Source organism: Dreissena polymorpha, chromosome 8 (assembly GCF_020536995.1).
Source record: "Dreissena polymorpha isolate Duluth1 chromosome 8, UMN_Dpol_1.0, whole genome shotgun sequence".
Classification (NCBI taxonomy): domain Eukaryota; kingdom Metazoa; phylum Mollusca; class Bivalvia; order Myida; family Dreissenidae; genus Dreissena; species Dreissena polymorpha.
In genome coordinates, this window is record NC_068362.1 from 74,621,384 (window position 1) to 74,649,162 (window position 27,779).

The window sequence follows — 27,779 nt, forward strand, 5'->3', positions numbered from 1 at the left end:
TATGTTATTCAAAAGGTTTTTATTTTTAGGATGAGTATAAAGGTTTCCCTTCTTTCAAACTAATGGGTTAAGAATAGTATTGAAATCACCACCGGCTACAATGTTTTTATCTTGGTTATTAATTATAAAGGATTGTAACGTTTCGTAAAATGTGGAATCATCTATGTTAGGGCCGTAAACATTGATTAATGTTAATTGTGTTTCGCGTATATTGATATCTATACTTGCTTGTCTGGCAATTATTTTTTCGTTAAAGTTATCGACTGTGATCACTATATAATTTCCTATCAGAAAGGCAATGTCTTGTTTATTAGTATGTTGTCCACTTAGATAGATGTCTCCGTCCCATTCATATTTTAACGGTTTTGCGAAAGTATGTGTCAAGTGACTTTATTGTAACAGGCATATACTATTTTTTTTTTCGTCTAACCATTGAAATAAATGATAATTTGTGTGTGCTTGTCCTGTTAGTTTCTATTTTAAAACATGTCCAGTTGGTTTCTATTATAAGAAATAAGATGTCTGTACAAACACAGACAAAATACAAAAAAAATAGGGATACAAAAGGATGAATATTCCATAGAATTGAAGAAGAGAAAAAAAGAAATATCACAAAAGTGAGAAAAAACATAAGAGATAATCAAAGCACCTGCCTGATAGATGTTAGGAATTGTTGGAAAGGTAGTCTTATTTCAGGTAGATACAGAGAGGTGAGTTCAAGTAATGGTGACCACTAAGTGTGTATCGTAAATAAAGATATGTGCAAACAAATTTACAAAGAAAAATAAACGGAATCAAAAAGTTATTCAAAAAGGCAATTGAACACTACCTGCACATGTATTTATGATATGTATATAGTTAACAATAGTTACATGGTTATATTGTTGATTTATTTAAGCTCTTGTTCAAAGTGAGTATTCTTAAAATAAAAGATCGCACAATTAAAACAAGTTTTTGGATTATATTCGTCTGCCCATACAAATATGGCAGCAAAATGAAATGTATATTTTATGTTTTTAAGATAACTGTACAACAATATTTAATATCAATATAACTGCTCTGTTTTGCTTGCTATTCAAATATACTACATCATTTAATTAGGCGATATCCAAAAGTATTAAAAAGTAACTGCAAATACCGTACATATATAGACATAGGCATAAACGTCAAATTTAAAATGCATTTTGTATGAGCTACTGGTAGTATGATATAACATGATGAAACAAATGAAAGGTTGCATAAGTAAGACTTTTTTTGGCTTATATTTGTTTGCCCATACAAATATAGAAGTAGAATTAAATATATAGTCAATGTTCCCAAGATAAGTATGAAACAACATTTAATTTCAATATAACTGCTCTGTCTTGCTTGCTATTTAAATATACTTTATAATTAAACTAGGCGATTTCCAAAAATGTTAATTAGTATTAAACTGCAAATACCGTACATATATAGACATAGGCATGAACGTCAAGTTTTACATGCATTTTTTATGAGCTACTGGTAGGATGATACAACATATACAGTAATGCTTACACATTTCCTACTTTTCACACATGTTTTTTTATGCGTGCAGCAAATTTACAGCCTCTTCAAATGTCTATGTATTACATAGGAAATATTGTGTTTTTTCAAAGTTATATAAATAACATAAATTGCAATAAATAACAATTAAATTCCCAAGGCAAACAATCGAATTACACAGTTAATATAGTTAACAGAGTTAATCAATCAATAGGAAATATTATGTTGCTTTAAAAACAATAGAATTGCAATAAATAACAATTAAATTCCCCAAGCAATCAACCGAATTGAACGCTTAAAATAGTAAACAGAGTTGATCCATTAATTAATCACAATTTTGCTTTTTGTATAATAATTGTTTTACAATCATATGCATTCTTATATGTGCCTGTCTAACATAGTATGCTTTTATACATTAACATATATTCATATGTTTTGCCTTAGTGTAATTCATGTTCTTTTTTTACGGTATTGTCACCAACAATTTTTTTAAATGGTATTTTTACTTTCATATTTTTTTAGAAGGTTAATGAAAAATGATTATTTAACACATTTGTAAGACATATTTACTGATAAAGACAAACAATTCTAAACATTTCACTAACGAGCTATCAATTGCGTTCTAAAAAAGCCGAATTCTATGAATTCGAATGCAATTAATGAATTGACCAGCATTGGCACTTGATATCAAAGTAAAAATGTTAAGTATAATCAGTTTCATCTTTTCGATTTAATATAACGGGTTAGAGTAAAACCTTTATCATGATAAAAACAATGTAAATAGAGGGACAAATGTTTACTTCCCATTCATTTTATATTTAATGATTCATTTGCCCACTGTGAGTCTTTGCATTTAAGCTTATTTTTGAACAGTTTAAACACAAGAGTTGTCCTTATACTATATAATGACCACTGTTTAAGATAGTGGTAACATTTGATTTATTGGATTTAACTCTTACCTACGAAAGCTCAAATAGCAAGAGATAAATACATCGTTTTAGAGTATGTGACTGCATTACAAAAATGTTAATACGTATTTATATACAATACATTTGTCTTGTGTCTGATGTGGAAGTGATTTTAGCAACCATTTAGGTACACCTTGTTTATAATAGACACGAGAACTTAATTAAAAGTTTTTGCAAAATTGAGAAGAGGGCTTATAAAGGTAAGCAACATTAGAGAGTTACTGCCATTTGGTAGAATTTCGACATACGCATTAAGCACATTCACTTCGACTTTAAAAATAAAAAAGAAAAAAAGCCAATACAAATAATACTAGTTTAGTTTAATTTAAATAACCGCCTGATTACTGTTCGATTCAAAAGGTAAACTCAGATATAAACCCAAAATGTCAATGACTGAACTGCTTTAATATGTATTCATACAGCAAACGCTTTGTTACTGAGTATTTAAATGGTTGTCGCATAGAATTTAATTGTATGAAAAGAAATATACTCTTATTTTTATTTTCCTTTATGCTTGTATAACCATGCATTTTACAAATACTTTTGAAATAAAAGTAGTTTCTTTCATTAGAAAGAAGTATAAACAGAATTCATTAGCTAAAGCTATACAAAAATTGCCTCGGCAATAAACTATGGCGGAGATAAACAACATAAATAAAGGTTTTGTAAAAGGTAAATATTTTCTATGCTATTTAACAATTATATCCCGGATTATCAAGTAAAAAGTCGGTCATTAACATATGGCGCTCTAAGCAAACACGGCATACTACATGTATTCATTTAAAACCTTGTTGAGAGCAGCAAATGTTATATGCATTTTGTGATCAGAAAATCCCGATGGTCTGGTTAGTATTTGACTTTAGATTCCTCAATCTCTAGACGTACATCCTACCTCAGGCCCTTTGACCTCTGTGGCCTAGTGGTTAGAGTTCTTGACTCAAAATCATACGGCCCTTCTTTGTATAAAATCGAATTACATCTTCACTGTTTCAACATTTCATGAGGGGAAGTCTCTCGGCTGTCTTGTGAAAGGTTTATGCTTGAATTAGCCCTGGTGGACAGTTTATTAAACGGGTCTTCCTCCATCACTAATACGCTGTGCATCGCAATAAAACTGACATAATGGCTAACGCGATGTTTAACTCTATACAAACAAATATATTTACCATCGTTCTCACAAAATGAGCAAATATATACGGAATATTACGATAGTAAATTATTCAAAGAGTTTGTATCAGTCGAGTGGCTTGTGTGATGACGTATCACACGAGAACCGGAGCCTCAAGTGTGATGCGAAATAGCACAAGCCCCGAGACTGTAACACACTCGTGGAACAATTTACTAGCGTGATAGTCCTTTTATTATATACAACAACAAACGAAACCAGTTAACAAGTGTATTTTTTTGCTTTAACAAAACTGACAAAAAATGACAAAAACGGTACACCATTGTTTATTTAAGACGTGTATTAATCCAGTTTATGTAAATTAACGTGTAAACATTTGAACCGGGAAAACACAGGTTTCCGACACGCCTACCTTAATGGCATCGTTAATCCAATGTTAATTACAATTAAGTTGATAACTTTAATCCAATGTTTATAACAAAAACGTTTAAATGATATGCACCTCCACTTCTATTTTTCCATGTCTTTATCGAAACTTAGTTTAACCACAATATTTTATTGTATTCCTATTGAAATTTACATTTATGCATGATGAACAAACACACTCCGAAATACGTTTTGCACTCGTTCGATGTTTTAAACAAATAGTTTACTGTAAAATAAACACACCACGTCCGACATGTCCTTAAATTCCAGAGAGTTTAAATAAAACTATTGTGTTTCGTCATAGAAATGACGTCATACGATGAACAACGTAATATACTTCGTTATATAAAATATGGGTTTCCTATTTTCGGTGCGCGTAATGTGACGTCATTAAATGGGTCGAATAAAGTAGTCCGGCTAGTTTGGTAATACGGAATCGGAAATTAGCAAGTAGCATAATACGGGATTTATTAAAACGATTGATACAACCTGTTTTTTCTTAAAAGTATTGAATAGGAATATAATAAATTGCGCTCAAACATATTGCAATACCCCTTTAAACATTGTGACTAAACTACAAATTGCTTAATGTATAATTATGTTGTTTTTTGTCTCAATGCTTACAACTGTCGTCTGCTTCAAGACGCTAAAAATTGTCTGCATGGACAGAGTATGTAAGAAGTTTTTCGTTTGGTATCTACATGCATATCGTCGGTCTCTAATGAAAAGGACGTTATTCAATGTAGTGACAATCTGGAGTGTTGTCATTTTCGATCGAGACTGACAGTATTTATAGATTGTGTAATTTATTATACCACTGTTACCATAAGTCATCGATTCACACTCTGTTTTTTGGTACTAGCCTTTGGGACCCGCATACAGACTATAAAGCAAACAAACACAAACTCTGTATTTTGGTACTAGCCGTTGGGACTCGCATACCGGCTGGGGGGTACTAGCCGTTGGGACTCGCATACCGGCTGAATGTCCATTTATTATTATACTTAACATAATTATCATCATCAAACCTTCAAACATATATCACATACTACAATCTTTTTAACAGTCAGCATACAGTGACATTTTATGTAAATTTAGCCCAATACATATATCAATTATTCAATTCAATATATAATTTCAATAATATGAAATATTAACACATTACAATAATAATAACATGTATAGCGTGCGAGTTCCCAAAGCTGAATGACAAACCTTCCAGAGCGCCTCTAGCGACAAATTCATTCTGAAGGGAAAGTAATTTTCGTCTCATTCAATAAACTTAAAACATCGAAAATTATATTAATTACATTCATGAATCACTCACATATTTTCTCTGCTGTACACAACCCGCTGTGCTACTTTAAGTGTGTGTGCTTAATGCACAGGGATTGATTGATAACAGACATTCTAAACTAGATGATGAAAACATGAACAGTCTATTTAATATATGATATTTTGTTATTTACAGAAAAGTGTTTAGGTAAAAAGTTCAATCCGCATGTAAAAGGTTTATGTGCCGTTATCCTAAATAAAACTTTAAAACAGGGTGCAAACTGGATTAGCGATGGACTTCGGCGTTGTAACAATATCAGGTAGTGAAAATGAAGTTTTTTTTAGACAAGAATGTGTTTGATACCATTGCTGATTATAGTTTTTAAAACAAAAAAATATGAGTTTTTATTGACAGTTGATTTTTACGCAAGAGTCGGAGAAGGATTACAAATAATGCATATCCTTATTTGGGACTCCATCACATAGAATGTATAACCTAAAGAACGGCAGCTGGTAGCTTTCGAACACAATGAAACATGACTTGCGTCTCTTTAAAAAAAAGAAGCTCGATGCATGCCCCACCACAAACAATAACCCTAAAAGTACTGCTGCTAAAGACTATTGAAATGTGTGGGAGGCATTATTGTGTCGTCCGCAACATCTTTCAGATTGGAACATTTCATGAATTATCGTTTTCCCAGCAAAAATTACATATTGGACCAAAAAGGGCCCCATCTGATTGTCTATATGGGTCCTAACTAGAGCTGTAACGATTCACCCATCATTCGATTCGATTCGATTTCGATACCAAATGGTCCGATTCGATTATTTTCGATTCGATTCAAATTAACCTATTTGCTGCTTATTTTGCAAACTATTTCATGTTTGGTTTGTCCAGAGCATGAATTAATATGTTTGGTATTTGTTATTAACCTATTATATGTTGTACATTTAAAGTGTTTAATTTTTTAATTAAATTTAAAACGAAATATTTTTTATAAGAAACAAATTTATCGAACAAAACTTCCCGTTGAGTTATTATTAAAGCCACACACCTTGAAATGAAATACATGGCATAGTAAATTTAAGTATAAATAAGAAACATATTATATCTATGCCAATAAGAATATATCTGGTGGTTACAAGGTAGAAATCCGATTTTTTGCGCTTAAAAACTTAAAAATAATCGCGTTTGTCGAAATGGACATATACGTCTAGAAATCCTACTTTCTGTTTTAAAAGCGGTACCGTTTGAAAAATAATAAATTACTTGCTAACTAGGCTATAGATTTAATTGTATCTATGCCAATTAGAATATATCGGGTGCTTACAAGGTAGAAATCCGTCTTTGTTTCGCTTTAAAGCATACAAATAATCACGTTTCTCGAAATGGACGTATCCGTAAAGAAATACTACTTTCGGTTTAAAAAAAAAAGAATTAATTACTTGCTAACTAGGCTTTAGATTTAATGACAATTTTGCTTAGTTTCAAATTGCATCTATATGTATTGATTAACATGTATTTCATTTCAAGGTGTGTGGCTTTAAATAACATAAAATGCACAATGTATCACATGTGTTTAACAGAAAAAACAACAACAACAAAAACAACATGTAAATATATAAACAACTTCCAGTTACTTCTTAACAGAATACACACAGTTTACTAAACAAACCATATGGGTAACTTGCCTTTGCACCAGAACCTTCGCGAAACCCGAAATGTTCCAATACTTTTGATTTTAATTTTGACGGTGCGTCTTTCGGAGTGTTGAAGAAGCCATTTTACCGGCTGGTGTAATGCTCAGCATGTTATTCATCCATTAATTTGATGCCATATTGGCTATTGACCAATCACAAGACGTATTACAAATGACAAGAACGTCTAGACGACGGATTTGGAAAGTAAGGTTTAAAATGCGGATCAATCGGGATTGCAGTGAATCGAATCGAAATTGGCCGTATTGGTATCGAAATTGAATCGGCGGCGTTGAACCGGTTTTTCGATGCATCGAACCGATTCGTTACAGTTCTAGACTCCTAACTGGACATTCCATGTGGGCACAACGATATATTTGCAGCCGGACAATATGTGAGACCCGTGGGCTTGCTATATGGGTAAAATATGTTCCCTTTATGGGTCTTTAAACTAAGATCTGGGAAAAATATGGGCCCTATATTGGTCACTTGTCGAACATCTGGGTATTATATGGGCTCTATATAGGTCCCTTAACCGACATCTGGGTAAAATATGGGCCCTATATGGGTCCCTCGCCTGTCATCTGAGTATAAAATGGGCCCAATATGGGTCCCTTAACTGACATCTGGGTATATTATGGGCCCTATTTGGGTCCCTTGTCTGTCATCTTAGTATTATATGGGCCCTATATGGGTCCCTTAACTGATATATGGGTATAATATGGACCCCATATGGATTCCTTGTTCGACATCTGGTAAGTAAATGGGCCCTATATGGGTCCCTCGCACGTCATCTGAAGGGTAAATGGGCCCTATATGACATCCGGTCAATAACCAGGTTCAATATGGGTGTCTACAAAGGACATATGGGTCTCCATTGTTATCCCGAACCTAATAATGAAAATGATGTCAACATGATAGGGATTCTATTCAGACAGAACAAAACGAATTATTAGTTATGACATTTATAAGTGAACAAACAATTAACGTAACCAACGGTTACAAGCAGATTTGTGAAAGGTGTGATACAAACATCACAGCTATGAGTCACTGCAGCAATTTGTGCGTGCACACAAGGTCCTTGCATATACACCACTTACAGTTGCATATACACCAGTTACGGTCAGAATGAACAAACTTTTTCATCAGAAGTATCTTACAAAATACAATATAGCAAACACATGGCAAACGTACATGAAGACATTAAACAATTTAAGATACACAGGGATTTAGACCGTCTTTATATGTTTTAAAACGCTCACACAAATGTACCTGCTCGACGCCTTAAATGTTCATGTATTTAATTGAGTCTATAATGAAATGACTTTTTCTACTAACAGTTCAATTATATGAATAAGACGACACATTTTGAGGATCAGTGTTCAGACAATGGTTGCCAACTTATATGATATAATTAGACCTTTCAATCTATTTTTGCACACAATTATGTTACACGTTTTTCCTATATCAGTCTAAACGATATATACCTTGGGTTGCTTACAATTAAGCGCAAAAGAGCTTTTTTGCACTCAAAAATGAAAGGGATATTAGTGGGCATTTTTCACTGTTGAATTAAGCTGAAAAGAATAAAACAGGTCAAAAGTGTTAGTTAAAAAATATGGTAACTGACCAGTTATCTGCCACTCATCTTGCTATATAAACTACATAGTATATTTGATATTTTACATAACTGGACAGTCCTCTAAGCCGAAATGAATCGTAAAACAAAATAGTGTCTTTGTGCCGTATGAACGAATCTGCACTAAAACTAAATTTAGATTCACATCGTAAATCGAATCATTTCTGTCGTCAGTTGTCAAAACGAAATAACCGTTGGTATTCAAATGCATTATTTTACTCTTTTCGGGATATAGTGTTAGTATGTTGATGCTGCATTAACAAAAATAATTACTAGACTTTAAACAAAATTTATGCAAGATTTTCTATGGTGATCCAGTTTGTTAACCCAGATTCAATTTCACCTTAGATATTGTCACACCGACATTCTGATTACTAACTGCCTTAAAAATATGTACACATATATACATGCATAAAAAACATACAAATCAGAATGAAATCATCAAATTTGATAATCGATGAGTGATGTGAATTGTTGCAAGTGATGCACTAGTCAAAATCATAGTTTTCTGTTGTGTCCAAATTACTCTTGCATACCGGATGAGTACATCAAGTCATGTGACTGGTGCTCATGCTTTACATTTGAAAGCAAGAAAACAAGAGTGACCTAACGGTTCACTATCGCTCACCTTAATGGGACCTGGACATTGTAATAACCAGAATCAGTAAAATGCTGCTGTATACAACAGAAGAACTTCTCACAAAATAATAAACTTCTGTCAACGAAACTCCAGTAAATCTCAGGTGAGCAAAACATCACTTATAAAACATGCACACAAAGCTACTGCTACATTTGGAATAATTAAATATTAACCTGCAAAGGCAACAATGTAAAACAAAACGAGTTTTCCCATAAGCACTACATACATTACAATAGTTAAATGCTTGCCAAATAATGATGACTAGAACCTGTAGAAATACTAGCTAGGAATCGTGGACAAAATTTAAAACATAAATTAAAAACCATATTTAATTATGCAGTTTGGAAAAATTAAAAACCTTCAAATTATACAGACTAGGAAATATGAAGAACAAGTTTAAAGATGAATAAAATAAACCGTAGTATGCACTTTGTTCAAAATAATACAATATACACCATATTCATACATAATCTACAATATGTTTTAAATTCAAAATAATGGTCAACAAGACAATTTAGGGAATTTCTGGTGTGCTGGAGTGTGAAGAGCAGGCCCCCCCCCCTCAGACTTTCTCTGGACTTCCGTCCTCCGTTCTTGTCCCTGGACCCTCTAAGCAATTTCGTTACAGCAGCCTCCATGTCTTTCAGGATTGCTTGCCCAGTTGCTGAATACATGCGAAGACAACCTGTAAAAACGGTTATTTCTTTTACATGGGAAAATGATTGGTGACATCTCCATATTACAGATATAACATAAGACATGATATTTATTCCCCCAGTTTGACTGGTTAACAGTCAGACTAAAATTTACGTAAAAACGGTCTTCTCAGATTTTTATCTTTAAACTATTCTTGTTTAAACATTGGGGGTATAAAGGCTTCTTAATGGAATTTTCTTTAAGGAATTACACACACCATTTAAGCACGTAACCTTTTGCAATTAAATTCAAACATGATTTCACATAAATGTCAAAAAGTAAATAAAAACTGCTAAAATATACACACAAGTTTATTTTAAGCTAGATGCTCATAATATGTAATCAAACAGGTATGACTACAGGGCTTCTTTAGCTGATTTTATAGCCGTTATTCGGTCATATTCCCAATGGTAAAACATATCTCCCCCCCCCCCCCAATCCAATAAAGAAATCTCTAAGGATAGTTTCAGATTTAAACGTTTAGAAATAATGAGATTTTCAATGTAAAACTGATTGGTAGGTTTTAATAACCATTTTACTGATTGATATTTATGTATATCGTTCTATTGTTAACGAATTACCAACAAATTCTTAATTATTTTCTAATAATATTTTATTTCTAATTTTGGCTGAAGTGACGCTTGAATTCTCATTTAAAGAATAAAGGTCATGTTCTCAAAGTGGTAAAGAAATCCCGGAATTGAGAACCTTCACCATCTGAGATTTCATTTCATCAGCTTATAGGAATAGCAAAAATGAAAAAAGGGGTATTTACTTTTCACCAATTTTGCTCATAAATATTATGCTGTGAAATTTCGAATATCTTGGCATCTACCAACTGCATAGATTGTAATCATTCAAAACTGTTAAGATACCTCTTTCAACATGCAAGACAAAACGGTTACTGCAATTCTGACCCATCAAACCTTGAAGGCTTTATATATATATAAAGAGAATCACCAACATCAATACCTTTCGGTGCAAGAACCTCAGTATATATATATATATATATATATATATATATATATATATATATATATATATATATATATATATATATATATATATATATATATATATATATATATATATTTATTTATTTATTTATTTATATAGGGGTGTGAACGAAAACTGAAAACGATATTCGAATATTCGTTTGTCATTATTCGAATACATTCGAATATTCGATTTTTTAATCTTATATTGAAATGTCCAAAATTATGACCATCCGCAAATTACTATTCCTGATTGCCTGCACACATGCCCCTACAAAATCGTATCTTATGTGCGGCTTTGAAAAAAAGAGTAATTTCTTTTTTACAGATCATTGATTATTATGCTCTCTTTTTTAATAAATACTCTTTAGTTTCATTAGATGCAAGATTTTTCAGGAAAACACATTACCGTAATTCTGATTTATTTTAATTCTTATAATTGATCTGGATTACTTTCCATCAATTATATGTATGCTTTTGGTTTAGCTATTTTGTTCTGGAATAAAGAACGATTTAATTGGTTTAGATTTGAGAAACAAAATTCTGATTAGATAATCATTGATTTGATTTGGATAACGGAATTAAAACATACATGCCAGATCTCGACGGGACAGTCCCGCCAGTTTGGTGATTGTTCCGGCGTCACGATATGAGACAATTTGTCCAGATATTCGTTAATACGTTCTATAAATTAACAATAAAATTCGCTATTCAAGCTGTCTGGCTACAAGTTACCATCGCTAATCCCTTTATTGGCCCCTATTGACAACCAACTTCTACTTCTCGAGTGCAACATTACCGGTATGTTAGGCGTAGACAGCTCTGTTAGACAGCAATAAGATTTAAGGTTAACCAATCGCGAGAAAAAATCAGCATTTTCAAAGCTTAAACAATGTTCTGTTTTCTGTACTCTTCAATATGTATAAGGTACAGTAAGCTAAGTGAACAAAGCAATAAGTAGACTTATCGACTATGTAAGAATTAAATTAAATAAAGCTTAATTGAAACATAATTTTAGTGATGTTACGTATATTAATTGGGTAACTTGAAACGAATGAATTTATCAGTTCAAGTCCCCAATATTTAACGCTTAATGACAACAACATTAAATACATTTTAGCTATTAAAATACAACCTTCAATTAATTTGATAATCAATGCAAGTGATTTCGTTCAAAAGAATATTTTATGTCTATTTTACTCATTTCATATTTCAAATATAGATTCTATCTTGCAAAACGCAGTGTTGCAAAACGCACACTTTTATTGCTTCATACAGCCGGGATTCGATCATAAATTTCGTGAACTTATGTACAAAAGCATGAAACTGTATTCATCCAGGATTCGATTATAAATCTTGTGACAACATATAAAAATTATGTGTCCTTTTCGTTGTATTGCTTCGTTGCACCCTACCATGTGAATTACCGTGTCGCTAATGTAGACTAACCACAATCGTTATATCATCCCGATAAATTAATGAGTTTTGCGATTCAATGCGTAGACATCATAACCAGACAGATCATTTTAAGCCCCCTTAACACTCAAAATCAACGAATATTTCGCTAATTATTTCGTAAAATAAAGTTAACCCATACAAAATCAGTGTTCCGTATATAAAAGCCATAATTTCAACGCTAGATGTGGTCTGGTAACAATGTATCTTGTTAAATCTATGTTACCAGACCACATATAGCGTTCACATTTTGGCTATTGCTTTAATGAACAATGATTTTTTATGGGTTAACTTTATTTTATGAAATATTTTACGAAATATTCGTTGATTTTGAGTGTTAATGACACTTTAAATAATGTCATGTACCAAGTTTCTGACTGCAACGAGCATGGTATCAATTACTCATTAAGTAACGAGTGACCGCTTTGGTCTGCTTTGAGTTTATGAAGATTTTCTTTCTTTAAGTTCTTAAAAATGTCCACCTCTCGGTCACTAAAGGGTTAAGCCCGTTTTTCGCTTATTTCTTTTGTGACAGATACAGAGGCCATATTGGACAATGTTAATCTGACAAATTGCGCGAAAACGACGTCATTTTAAGGGTTTTTCAGAAAATAGTTTGTACATATTGCATAACTATGAATGGATAGTAAATCGAAAATTTGGTCCCTCTCCTTATACCATCCCGTCTGCCAATTATCATCTCGTTCATTGGTGGAAGCTGTATTCAAAGCAATGACTTATAATGGAGACGAAACCTGCGACTTTAAACATGTACTTATAACTTTTTTGGAAGAATCTTTGCATAAAAATAGAATATTCGAATATGAATTTTTTATTCGAATATTCGGCCGATTTTCGAATATTCGGATATTCGGTCCCATCCCTAATAGTCTGATAATTCGGACAAATCTGAATAAAACTCTCCAAAAATTATGACAGAAGTGTTAGGCATTTCATCCTAATCAATCAATGGTAGATTGCAGATATATGTCCTTCGAAATAAGAGCGAACGAATACCAACAATCAGCATTTCGTTTTCTCCGCCATTGCGAAGCAATGTTCAAGCTCTCGAATGAGAAATTCTATCGCGAAAATATGAGTCATATACATTTCAAGGCTCTTACAACAGCAATTACAATGGAGCAGCCATTTAGATATTTTTTTCTAAAAAAGAGACATGGTGCCAGAAATTCGTTAGATAACAAAAATATAAATTCGTTTACAAAGCTTACATTTTCCGCAATTTCACTGCCAACTTTCCCCGACAGACGTCCATTTTCCAAAAACGGGAGCTCTGTCTCAACTTCGGTTGCTTACGTCATACGAGTTTTTTACGGATCTTAGCCGAGAATACCCGATTGTTTCATACGGAAGCAGCAATACTGTGTTGATCACATGCCCATTTAAATAGTTCAGTTCAAGATGGCAGCTTGCTCCATTCGTACGGGTCGCGATTTACAAAAATCGATGTGGTTTTACGAACGCCTAAACACATTGTCCCTTACAGTACTGTACGTGTAATATGGGTCCCAGATGGGCACCATATGGACAAACCCATAATATTTAGGTAGTTTTATTGGACATGGGTCCCATATGGGTACTGTATGGGCAAACCCATATGGGCTTTCCCGGATTAAGCTCATATGGGACCCATATATGCTTGTTGGCTGGATTGTAATGGGTTAATGGGGTTGATCAGGACGAACTATAAGTGGGAGTAATTAACCTTTGTATGGGCAATAACTTTGTTATTACAAGTTCCCATGTTTCCGTTACTCATAAGAGTCGTCTGGTCGAGCAATAATAATAATAAATTGTTGAGTCACTATGCCAAAACCACAAAAGGAAGACGAAATGTAAACACAAAAACAAGCAATAATTTTATCAGAACATATTGCCTCGTCGAGACATTTATAATGAGTTAATACACTATAGGGTTTTAATTATAAATCAAAAATAATAATTGTGGAATTAGACCCATATATAGAGTGATGATATAATCTAGAGACATTTTACAGCTAGTGAAAATTGATTGAATGTGAACATGGCCGCTAAGTTACTAAACGATTCGAAAGGGTCAAGCAGCAGTGACGAATTATTTTCACACCTAGTGGAACAAAGGGTGTTGTCAGATCGAAGGAATATAATCTCAGATAGGGCCGATAAGATAGCTGAGGTCGTGTACAGAAGCGTGATTGTTATCTTGGACAAAGTCAGCGAACTTGAGCCTCGTTTTACTGTGTCGGAGATACTAAAAGTGGGAAGTTATTTCGAAGGAACAAAGATAGACAAAATAGATGAATTCGATTTCCTTGTTGTAATCAAAGAGCTATCCAAATCAGGGGCAATTCACATCAATAAGATGCCAGGCCCTTATTATGAAGGATATCTTAAAGAACCTGGTATGGTACAGATAAAATTACAAGACGATGATCTGAAAATGAAGTGGAAAAAGTATGTGGTCGATAACTTCCTGATAGGTTTTCAGCAGCTCAGAGATACTCACAAATGGCGTCAAAACATGTTTGGTTCATTTGTCCTAGAATCCATCAAGATAATTGCCAAGACCAAGCATGAGTGGAAAGACTTAGTTTTTGATCCGGGGTCAAATATGTTTTACTATCGGGGTGGCCTTACACTGCTTTCAAATAGTGGTTTTGAAAGGGTTATTCTGAAGGCGGCAGAAGTACGCCATCCCAATACGGTGCTGGTGCTGGAATATGACGGCTCTGAGATAAGCGTGGATCTTTCTTCCGCTATACGATATGACCGTGTAGAAGATTGCTTCGAAGCTGGGGACTGTGTTGACGAAAGATTAGCAGCAGCCGTTCTTGACCGAGGATCGATCCTACTTGTTGCCAAACAAGGCACAACTTTCCGAATCACATTTACAGAGACAGAAGTTAAATTCATGCGCGATGAGATACACGGGGTTCATAAATTGATATACATGTATCTCAAATACATAAAAAGCCTGTATGCAAAAATAATACCCGTCCAGCAACCATTTTCGTCCTACATGTTGAAGATGGTCTGCATTCATCATGATATCCGTTGTACAACTGAAAACAAAACTGTAGCCAAATGTCTAGACGAAGTGGTGGATTTAATGACGGATTATTGTGAAAATGGTGACCTTCAAAATGTGTTCAATACAAGGCTCACATACCTGAAAATCTATGATACAGAATCTGAGTACCGGTTATGTATGCTGGACGGTTTGAGGACGATTAAAGAATTTGCGGTAGAGAACCCTACTGAGGCTTATTTTATCGAGGTTATACAGGATGTAGTCGAGCAGTCTGTTAAAACATATGATATATCCCGGAAGTATTTTTTAGAGGTAGGATAAACATATTCTAGCAAGCATACAACATTGGTTTTAAGGCCAGTGAGATAAAGAATATTTACAATTATGTCTACAGACGCCGGAACGACGAACGGACCGAAAGACGGACGTAGGTTTACCCAATATAGCCCACATATACTTCGTTTCTGGGGATATAAAACGGTCTTAAGTCGGTGAATAAAAACTCAAAAGATGTTTTATCAAATTGAGTAACGAGAAAAGTTACACTTACTTATAAGACTGCTTTCATTTTCGAAATTAGGTTGCAGACCTTACATTATACGATTAACAGGAGTCCAGTGGCTTTTCGAGCATAACTTTCTTCACCACACAGTTCAAAGATTTCCCTAATATAAACGTATTCTGATGCATTTCCAGCAGAATAAATTCGAAAACATTCAAATAGAAGGCAGAATGTGCTAAATAAGAGCAAAATCTTCGTTCCTGTTAAGTATTAATAATTCCATAACGTAAACGCAGTTAATTAGTATGTTGCTACTTTTTTTAGAGATATTTAAAATACACAATACAATACAATGTCACGTAATACGCTGACGTTGGTATGACGTTATAATGCCAGATCAACTCACGTTTTTAAACTTTTTGATGCAATAGTTTATTGATAAACAACGTTGAATCATTTTTAAATAAAATATCATACTTTAACGACTATAATGTTTAATATTTGAAATATTTATGGAAATCAACACGTTTTAACAAGAAAGATTCTTCAGAACTACTTCTTACACGCAAGTACAAATTAACCGATGTCAGGATGGCCGTACCATGTGGTCCGTGACGTCATTTTGGCTAGCACGCCAAGTAGAAAATTGTAAACATTCATCCGCTAAGAAACTTCAAATCCACGTAAGTATCTTATTATTTACTCTATTTTGACAAAATAAAGCGCATAGTAGTTTGGTCTATTATTCGAGGCAAATTGCTAGTTTTTACGTTACAATGCACGCACGCCCGACAAGCACATTTTTAATCTTCCAAAATATCCGTTTTATATTCATTTTTGCAGTGTACTACTATATGCGAACGAGAATAATTCCTTATCAAATTGTCCGAAAAAAATGTCTTAAAACACCATCTAATGTCATTTCTAATGTACACCAACAATACTTGACAAATTAAAACACAAAATGCACATGAATAAATATATATTTAAATGTCTGTTTTATCTTAAGTCAAGCTACCTGATTGCAATCCCTCTAAAACAAGGAATTCTACACAAAGAGTAAATCTGATTAAATTTCTTTTATGTCGAGTCCAAGTCTAGAAGTAGGTAACAACTTGCTCTCGCTTCTTCTCGCACTGTCCCAACGTACTCCTAATGTTTACCATGCAACAGCATTTCGACTGGGACTGTGTGATGAGTAAACATTATGTGTGTTTTTGTATTCATATTTCACTTATTGAATATTTCATCTTTGGTTTGATCCAAGATTACATCCACGTTGGACAGTCGTGTTGCTGACGTCTCGTCTGGGTACGCTTGCTTTACTTTCCGAGTTTGAGAGTTGGTTTTTGGTCTCATGATTCCTACAAAGGAAAAATAAATATTGTAAAATAACAAAACAATAACGTTCTTATTATACATGTAGTTTAAATATGCATGTGTTAACAATATTCTTTTTCTTTTGTTTATTTAATGTTTTATCTTTTTTATTTGCATCACAAAAAAGATAGATGTTTGACACTTTTGCGATTGTTCCAAATATATAGTCAACATGTTTTCTGTATATGAAAACAACTTAGGAAAAGGCAGTGTAGTATATCGTCATAAAGTGACAATAAACTATAAAACTATATATAAAAAAGCGTTATTTTGACCGCACAAATATGTTCCTTATAAATGCATACTTGTTTATACGTTTTAACAAAAACTGTTCTCGGTAATATAAATATTAAATTCATGACCCTTCACCCCTCATGGGCGAAGAGTCTTAGTTAAGGTAACATATTGTCTGAATTTTGATTGAGTTGTCATTTATAAAGGCTGATTGTTTTCATGTGTTATGTTTACAAATCTTAAACACGTTACTTTATACATTATACATGGCTGAACGCACACAGGACAGGGCATAGAATTTCACAAGACAGTAAATAGACACGAATTATTCAAGGGACACACAGATTTAAATTAATTGAGATATATTATTTGACAACATAGAAGTTACCAATTCTACACTTTATATAAATACTAGTCGTTCTAGCCGAATATATACTTTTCGTGCTTGCCTTTACTTTCGTTGCTTGTCGTGTTTGCCAAATTGTTGGTGTTCATTAGAAATGTCATTAGATGATGTTTTAAGATATTTTTTCGGACAAAACACATTTCATATGGAATTATTCACGTCTGAATATATTAGTGCACTGCAAAAAGGAATTTAAAATAGATATTTTGGAAGATTTCAAATGTGCGTGTCGTGCTTGCGTGTATTGCAACGTAAAAACTAGGAATTTGCCTCGAATGATAGACCAAACTACTTATCTGGTGTAAAATATTCATGTTACTGGGAATAGTACTCAACTTCACCCATGGCCTGCTCTTTATTTCGTCACAATAGAGTAAATAATAAGATACTTACGTGGATTTTAAGTTTCTAAGCGGATGAATGTTTACAATTTTCTACTTGGCGTGCTAGCCAAAATGACGTCACGGACCACGTGGTATGGCAACACTGGATGTACTGTCTTAGAGCTCGCCCTTTCCTATCCATGATACATAGGGGAAAACATGAATGTTTTCATGCTCATTTGTTTGTTTGGTTGGTAATGTTATAAACAGAATCTTACATTCGTTGCCATTTTGTTTGAATTTATTAAACTCGTCATATAAAAAAGACAAAAACTCGGCAAGCCTTGTTTTTATCTATATTTAGATTACTCGTTAAATAAATTCAACAAGAGCTTGTCACAGTAGTGCCAAATCCCCGCCGAAATGTGTGTGTTTGTATGATAACATTTTTTTAGAGAGTAGAATAATATTTGTAAAACATTTCACCCGTGTCATCTATTTATATTCCGTTCAGTAGATTAACCCATTTATGCCTAGTGGACTCTCCCATCCTTCTAAATTCGATCAATTTAGCTCCAAAATTAGGGATGTCTGATATATTTATTTCTATATTGAGAAAATTTCTTCCAGAAAATTATGCGGCGTCTCATCTGGGTCTACGCTGTTTGCCAAGGCCTTTGTTCTAGACGCTAGGCATAAATTGGTTAAGAGTTAATCCCTTCAGTAGATTTAGAGCTATGCTCCGGACAAAACGGATACAAATTTACAATGAAATTAAATAAAGGGAGATAATTGAAAAACTATGACCGAAAGAGTTATGGTTCATGTTCAATGCACTTTTCTTAGTTGCCATCTGTTTATATTTATACTTTCAAGTAAATCCCTTCGGTATATTTAGAGTTATGCTCCGGGCAAAAAATTTACTTTGAAATTATATAAAAAGAGATAATTAAAAAAACTAAAGTAGATAAGAGTTATGGTTCTTGGTCACTGCACTTCTCCTAGTTGCTATCTGTTTATTTTCTAAGTTGAAAGAAAATCTCTTCAGTAGATTTAGAGTTAAGCTCCGAACAACCGAATTACTTTAAAATTAAATAAAGGGAGATAATTAAAAAACTAAGGTAGAAAGAGTTATGGTTCTTAGTCACTGCACTTCTCCTACTTGACATATGTTTATATTTTAAGTTTCATATATCTTCAGTAGATTTTGAGTTATGCTTAAGACAAAAAAATAGTTTGAAATTATATAAAGGGAGATAATTTAAAACTAAGGCAGATGAAGTTATGGTTCTTGGTCACTGCACTTCTGCTAGTTGCCATCTGTTCATATTCTAAGTTTAAAGTAAATCCATTGAATATATTTGGAGTTATGATCTGGACAAAGTTTCGGACGGAAAGACGGACGAACAGACAGACGGACTGAGACTTTTAATATAACCATCTGAAAAAAAAATCGTCGCGGATAATAAAAACGACCATTCATGTAATATCCTTTATTTATTGCCTCCTGATAGGAAGATATTGTACAGTACATAAAAACAAAAGAAATTAAGTCGTCTGCTGCAGTTTTCTAAAACAGAGATAGGTGCAAATGATTTTAAAAATGGTTATAAAAAGCATGTGTTGTTGACAAACCCATTATTGATATACATGTAAGTTGTAGGTTTGTGTTAATTTATATTGATAAAAATAGTTTGGGCCTTCATAAATTAAAAGTGTTTGCAGACGACAATATTTCTCTTTTCAGATATTAATTGAAAATTATGGCTATGAAGGCTTCGAAATCATTATTGGTTATTTAAAGGTGTATATGATAAATGAATACATGTTTTAAAAGTAAGTGTTATACATGTGTGTTCATTAAATATATATTGACTGTTTTCTAGCACTCAAACACAAGCTGGAACAGTTACTGGGTGAGTTATCTTACTTTGTTCATCAACTTATTTGTACTCTGCCTGTGTTCTCTCTAGCACTTATGAAGTTTAACCTCACTTACCGGATGATTTATCTTTGTACATCAACCTATTTATCTATTACTTTATCTATAACACTAAGATATTTGAACTGCAGTTGCTGGATGATTTATCTTTTGTTGTACAGCACCCTATTTTTATATAGCTCGTGTACTCACTAGCCCTCATATATTTTAAAGCTCAGCTGCTAGATAGCGTATCTTGCTTGTAAACCTATTTGTTTAGGCTTATTGTGTTGTCATATTGACTGAATGTAAGTAAGTCCATATGCTAAGTCAAATATTCAAGCAGTTATTTAACAAACCAGATAGTAAACATCTACTTTCTACTATGATTTATAAGAGCTTACCAGACTCAATTCTTGTACATATCTGTCCAAATGCTGCTTTCAACTGTGGTGTGCAATAAAGCCCACGTCAGCTGGTAATACATCCACGAAATAATAAATCTACAAGCTCGAAAAATGAATAGTAACACTTTGGTGAACACACACATCCATTTTTATTTTATTTTGTAAATGCAACTACACACATTTCAATAAAAATCATTCAATTAGATGCACTTTTCAAAATCCATTTCACTCGACATTATTTGTAAACTCTTATTAAGGAAAAATACAATTTACACGATCACTCACTCCTAACTTGTGCCTAAACTGTAATCTACAATCCATCGACACACTCTTAGTATACATGTATTCTTCCAGCTTGCGGAAATCATGCACATTTTTACAAACACAGACTATACCGTTAACAATATAAAGAAGTAAAACTCCAGCTGCTGGAGTAGCATTGAATTATTACTATAAACAATTAGTAGGTCCTTTATTTAAGGCAAGTGACCGATTGCCCAAACAGTACAAAACAGCACAATACAGCACAATACAAAACAACATAAACACAAATAAGAATAAAGCTGGGGTCACCGCCTTGGAACGGTCAATGCAAAGCATTGGGGGCTTAAACCGGTTTAGGAGCGCTCAACCTCACACTTGGCCCAGCAATATTCATAATACATTTAAGTGTAAATAAAATTTAACCTCATAGCATTGTAACTCAAATTAAACAATAATAAAAGGGAATTAAAACGTATTCAATTTAATTACAATTTAATTACTCAACGGTATTGAAGATACCAGAGCAACAGAGTTACAACTTTTTGAGGCACGATGGAATGAAACTATGAACAAGTGTCAAATACATTCCTTCTTTATAGAAAAAGATTTAAAAATATAGCATCATATAGTTTATATTTCAGATCATCATCGCACAAATACAGGAAGAAGCAGCAATAATCGGTGTAAAAGTTCCATATTACATTGCTTGGTTGTTTATGTACTGCAAAAAAATAAATCAAACAAGAAACGCCTGTCACAGAGAAAATAAAAATAAAATTATAAGCCCAATGAAGCCGCAGTAGCATATATACTTCAAGCTTTTGAAAAAGCTTGTCATTTTTCGGTGTGCCCAAGTACTAAGCCCATGTTGCGTAGATTATTGTACTATTATGTTACTACGCGATCATCTAATTATAAGCTTCACTTTTTGTATCATTTAGACATGCCCAACATATAAATTTATCAAATGAGGTTTTAACACATCAACCTGACCAAACGTATTGTTAATTTTTGTTATTCTTCTCTTCTCAATATTCCTCCACTCAATCTTCCACTTCTTTCAGGTCGGGCGCAGGATAGTTTTTTCTCATCCAATTATTAATTACACTCGGGCATTACATGATGTACACTGACATAGGAGTGTACAGGATTAGGATAGGTTTGTTCTACTCTCTTACTATGAAAATTAAAGGGCTTCAACCAATGAATATGTTCGAGTTAGTCTGCTGGCTGGCAATTCTTCTTCTTAGAGGAGGCAATGTCCATCAAAATCCTGGAAGCGTCAGCTCCCTTCATATCGACTCCTCATCTTTGGGTACATATTTCCCATCTTCAATAACTGATGCATTTACACATAATCTAAAAACTGTTCATAACAACGTTCAGAAGTTCCTCCCCAAGAAAGATATTCTGTATGCTGATCTTAATAATTTTGATATTATAGTCTTTACTGAAACTTGGCTCAGCTCAACAGTTGACACTGCCAACTTATTTTTTCCTTCGTATCATAAGCCGTTCAGACGGGATAGAAGAAACGATCCCCATGGAGGTATTCTAGTATACATAAAATCTGAACTCTGCCATCGAGCAACCTGACCTACAAATTGACGATCTAGAATGTATATGGGTTAAATTACGTATCAAGGGAAGGCGTCTTTTATCTGGCTCTTTATACAGACCACCAAACTCTAGTCCTTAACTTCTAGAATGTATAAACGATTCGATTTCACTAGCCGGTATTGATAACGTTGTTATCACAGGTGATTTTAATTTCGACATGAATAAAACACAGTGCAGGATCAAAATGAACTCCCTTCTTTTACAGTAAAATCTCACACAGATTATTAAAGAACCTACTCATTTTACTGAAACCTCAAATTCCATTCTTGATCTTTTTATGATAACATCTTCAAGTGTGGTTGGAGAACGTTTTATTAACCAGCAACTTAGATTTCATTGTCAAGTCTACTGCGTCATAAACGTCAATAGAACAGCTAGGTCTAATTTTAAACGTAAAATCTGGCGATATAAAGATGGAGACTACACTAAACTAAGGCAAGTTGTGCAGAACTTGGATTGGAACAGTTGCTGCGATAATAATATTGACATATATACCTCAAATTTCACACGTCAACTTATATGTTTCTGCGAAACTACAATCCCACACAAAATAGTTACAATAAGAACAGCTGATCCTCCATGGCTACCTAAAATATTCACAAGGAAATCCGACGCCGCAAACGAGCATACAAAAAAAGCCAAGGCTACCAATTTAGACCGACACTGGCACATCTTTCGCCAACAACGTAATGTTGTAAATAATCTTGTCAGATCAGCTAAAAAAAGTGCACTTCGATTATCTCGCCCATCATCTCGCTTATCATCCGACTTCTGGAAAATAAAAAATAAAAATCACAAATAAAAACACATCACAGAACGCATTGCCTCCCTTAATTCATAATGGTACCATATATGAGTCACCCCTTGATAAAGCGAATATTCTTAATTCCTACTTCCAATCTCAATCTACTTTAACTACACCCAGTACGCATATGCACAACCTACATTCCCAAGAGCCAGATTTTGTCCACTACAAAATCTTTTCAATGTTTCTATCAGTAATGGTAGGGTCCCACGTAGCTGAAAAGAAGCAATTGTTTGTGCACTTCACAAAAAGTCTGATCATCAGGATGTTGGAAATTATAGACCGATCTCCCTTTTAAGTGTTTTAAGTAAATGTCTTAAGAGAATTCTCCACACATTTATTTGAACCATTTAAGGGCTATTGAATTTATAAACTCATTTTAATCAGGCTTTATTACAAAAGATTCCTCTGTCAACCAATTGGTCTCTGTATACCACTCCTTTTGTAAAACCCTTGACAAAGGTAAAGAGGTTCGAGCCGTTTTTGCGATATTTATGAGGCCTTTGACAGAGTATTGCACGAAGGACTTGTTCACAAGCTCCGACAAAGTGGTACCTCGTGCAATCTTCTTGGTTAAAAGACTACCTACACGAGAGGACCCAGTGTGTTGTAATCTCTGGCTGCCAATCTGACCCATTATCCATAAATGTTGGTGTCCCTCAAGCGTCTATATAAGGGCCCCTCCTCTTTCTTATATATATATATATTTGACATTGTACGATATATTCATTGTCCAATTCGCCTATTTGCAGTCGACAACACGTTGTATATCATCGTCGACAATCCTGTTGTTGCGGCTAATCATCTCAACTCTTATCTTGCAAAAATTCATTCCTGAACTGATAAGTGATTGGTTTCATTCAATCCATCCATAGCCGAATCCTTAATTATCTAGAAAAATCAACCGCCCAATCCATCCCCCTCTTTTTCTAAATGACTGCCAAATCACTGAGGTTTCGTCTCACAAGCATCTAGGCTTAACCTTTTTGTGATACATGTTCCTGACATGACCACATTGAATCAATCAAAAAGAAAGCATGGCAAATAATCAATCTAATGCGAACGATTAAGTTTACGCCCAACAAAAAGTCCCTTCTATCGATATACACAACATTTAGTAGACCAATTCTTGAATACGATTATATAGTCTGGGAAAACATTAATACACAAGATGAAATAGAACCCGAAAAGATTCAACAGGAAGCAGCAAGTATAATCAGCGGAGGAACAGCTTTGGCATCTTTGCAAAACCTATATAATGAAACTGCTCTCGAACCATTAAAAAATAGGAGAACAAGACATAAACTAACCCACTTTTATAATCTGTTTATTTCACTATCATCCCCATATTTGTGCACACGGATTCCCTCTAGCGTGGGTGAAAGATCGGTTTATCCTCTTCGTAATTCTAACAATATTCGCAGAATTCAATGCAAATCACAACATTTTACACGATCTTTCCTACCATCAACTATAAACTTATGGAACAATCTAACGGATATCTGTATGAACGGCTCCTTGTCAATCTGCTTTCAAAGCAAATCTTAACAAAGATAAAAAAAATAACTCCCCAACATTACGTCTACTGTTCTACATGCGCGTTTACGAATGCATTGTAGAAGTTTCAATGAACATTTGAACCCGACAAATATTGTACAAAGGTCATATTGTCAATGTGGTGCGATTGAAGATACATATCACTTTTTCTTCAATTTAACAATCTATACAGAAAAAAAAGAGTTATTCTTTTCGACTATCTGTCCAGTTTCCAGCCCATAACTTTGCAACTACGTCTTTTCGGTATTAAAGACGGATCATATGAAGTAAACTCATTAAATTCAAACATGTTCAGTCTTTCATCCGAGATAGTCATAAATTCTAACCCAACTCTATCTCAGGAACAAACCATATTCTGCTAACGATGCCCCGGCTCACCGCATCTTCACTTGTTCTCTTATTCTGAAACTCCACTCTTTCACTTCCTTATATTTCTTTCTCAATATATAGCTTTTATGCTATCTACATTACTCTGTTATACTATTTGTATTATAACTTATATTATTTTTCTTCACGGTATACAATTACCTATCACAGTAATATATTGTTCGTAATTTTGACATGTCTTTAAAGAGTTGGTATACGTTTGGTTGTTTACACCATTTCATCAGCGCTTCTAGCTGACAGAAGAGAGACATAGTATAAGCCTCGAGCTTCCGTCTCAATTCTGTCCAATTGTATTTTACAGACTTTATGTTAAGCAATACTGCAATTCTACCTGCCTAGCATAATGTTCGTAAATAATATGTATGTTTGTATTGTATTGCTTAAATGTACTTTCAATGAACTAAGTAAAGAGTGTTTAAACCATTATTGGAAAACTAGAAATTGCTCGTCATGAGAAATTCCTCTTCGTTCCTACAATAATAAAACAAACATATTTTACAGACACTTTAAAGGGGCCTTTTCACAGATTTTGGCATTTTTTTAACTTATTCATTAAATGCTTTATTTTGATAAATGTAAACATTGGATCATAAAAGCTCTAGTAAAAAATCAAGAAAAAAAATAAAAAAAGGAAAAGAACATTGCCCGGAGCAGGTTTCGAACCAGTGACCCCTAGAGTCCTGCCAGAGTCCTGAAGTAAAAACGCTTTAGCCTACTGAGCTATTTCGCCGAGTACACATTCTTGATGTATTTTATACCTTATATAAGCAATCTTCGTAGTTTCACAAAATTTAACGACAAAAACAGAACTCTCCAAATTATTCAATCGTTTCGCGTTGCAACGCTTTATAATTTTTAGGTTTTAAAATCGTCAAAAGATGCATATAATGGCTATATTAGAGCATGGTTAATGTTCAGTATTACTGTTTCCTCACAAATATCATAACTAAAACGAAAACTTACGAATCTGAAACAACTTTTTTCAATTTTGTCAATTTACCAAAGCGTGAAAAGATCCCTTTAAAGGCACTTACTGTTTTGTAAATGGTGTATTAGACTTGTTATATTTTTTAATAAAACAGAGAGCAGAGAGGCAATTCCAGGTGGAATGTCAGCGCTTGCGTAAAGTGAATGAGCCAGGAACGTTAGGCCAGTCACTTCGGAACCAGCGTCCAATAAATAGACGAACTATGCGCATCGGCCAGGTCGATTTCATAAATATTATGAAATTGCAATATTTTATATGAATTTTGAGGATTAGAATTTAAACTGAACTATCCAATGATATTAGACATAAATGTATGGCTATAAAGCACATAATCATGTAGAGGTGATGACCTTTACACTCTCTAACTCATCAGTATGATGTGAACATGCGAATGTCTGGTTTGTGAAATTTTGCTGGCTCTAGAGGTATTTCTAGCGGTTGCTGAAAAGAGAGGAACATTGTGGAAACATTAGCGGATACATGGTATTTTATCATTTGTTCACATATTCCATACTAGTTTTACTATAATTTTACCGACAGAATTACTGTACAATTAAGGCATCTGCAGCAAATCGAGATTTGAGTTAAATTGCACACATTGTCATGGATTTAAGCGTCCGTATTAAATAGTGCCATTTAACAGTTTGCCAAATTTTCTCATTATAAGATTATTCCATTAGAAAAATTTATAATAGCGTACTACTATTACTTTGCATTCAAATGATCTTTGTCATTCCAGATTGCTTGCCAGGGAGTATTTTAAGCCCAAGAGAGACTGATGTGTTGCAGACAGTTACGTGTAAGCCCACGACTGGTCCATGAGCCATTCGCAAGGCAACTTGGCATCTTAGAAAGATGCCTCAGGTAGAAATTTTATAAACCTTTATAAGATTTGGGACTGGCACATAGTAAAATCATCAGCAGGCAACATATTTCTCTGCTTTCGCTTTTTAAACATGAATGAAAAGCTGTTATTCAGATTCATAAAAAAGATGGGTTTTCACGTAGGTCTCTGGATTAAATGGATTATATGCATATAGTGAAGGCCAATATAAAAGATAACAATTAAGAACCACAAGTTACGTAATTTTTAATCAAGAACGACGATATATTGAGTCACGTTAATTTGTAATATATGCTTACTTATATTCATAATGCCATACAGGATTTTTCGAGGACTTTACATGCACATTGTTATTTACATCCTGTGTTGTTGGTGCTCATTAGATTTGTCACGTCGAGACGAGTCCAATGAGTATCAACAACATGAGGTTTAGCTTAATAATAATAATCTCCTTTTTTTCCGATTTATTAGCATTATTTGGTAAATAGGATCAAATAAAAAGAGAACAGAACGTCTCTGAACGACGTGTTTACCAATCTGGGCAAAAGGTAAGATAAGTTAACGGATTTTAAATGAGGTATTTACATGCACATTGTTCATTAATTTCTTTGTTGTTGATGCTCATAAGATCTGTTTCATCGAAACGATTCAAAGGAGTACCAACAACA

The 27,779-nt window shown here is 33.7% G+C and overlaps 1 long non-coding RNA gene across 1 annotated transcript; it reads right to left on the reverse strand.

Annotated features, from left to right (window-relative positions):
• Positions 1-16,288: 16,288 nt before the first annotated feature.
• Positions 16,289-26,716, reverse strand: LOC127840916 (uncharacterized). The gene is made up of 4 exons (XR_008030630.1): positions 26,618-26,716; positions 20,644-23,301; positions 18,389-18,512; positions 16,289-17,339 (listed from the first exon to the last, which is right to left on the reverse strand). It is a non-coding gene; the product is annotated as an uncharacterized LOC127840916 (long non-coding RNA).
• Positions 26,717-27,779: the final 1,063 nt, after the last annotated feature.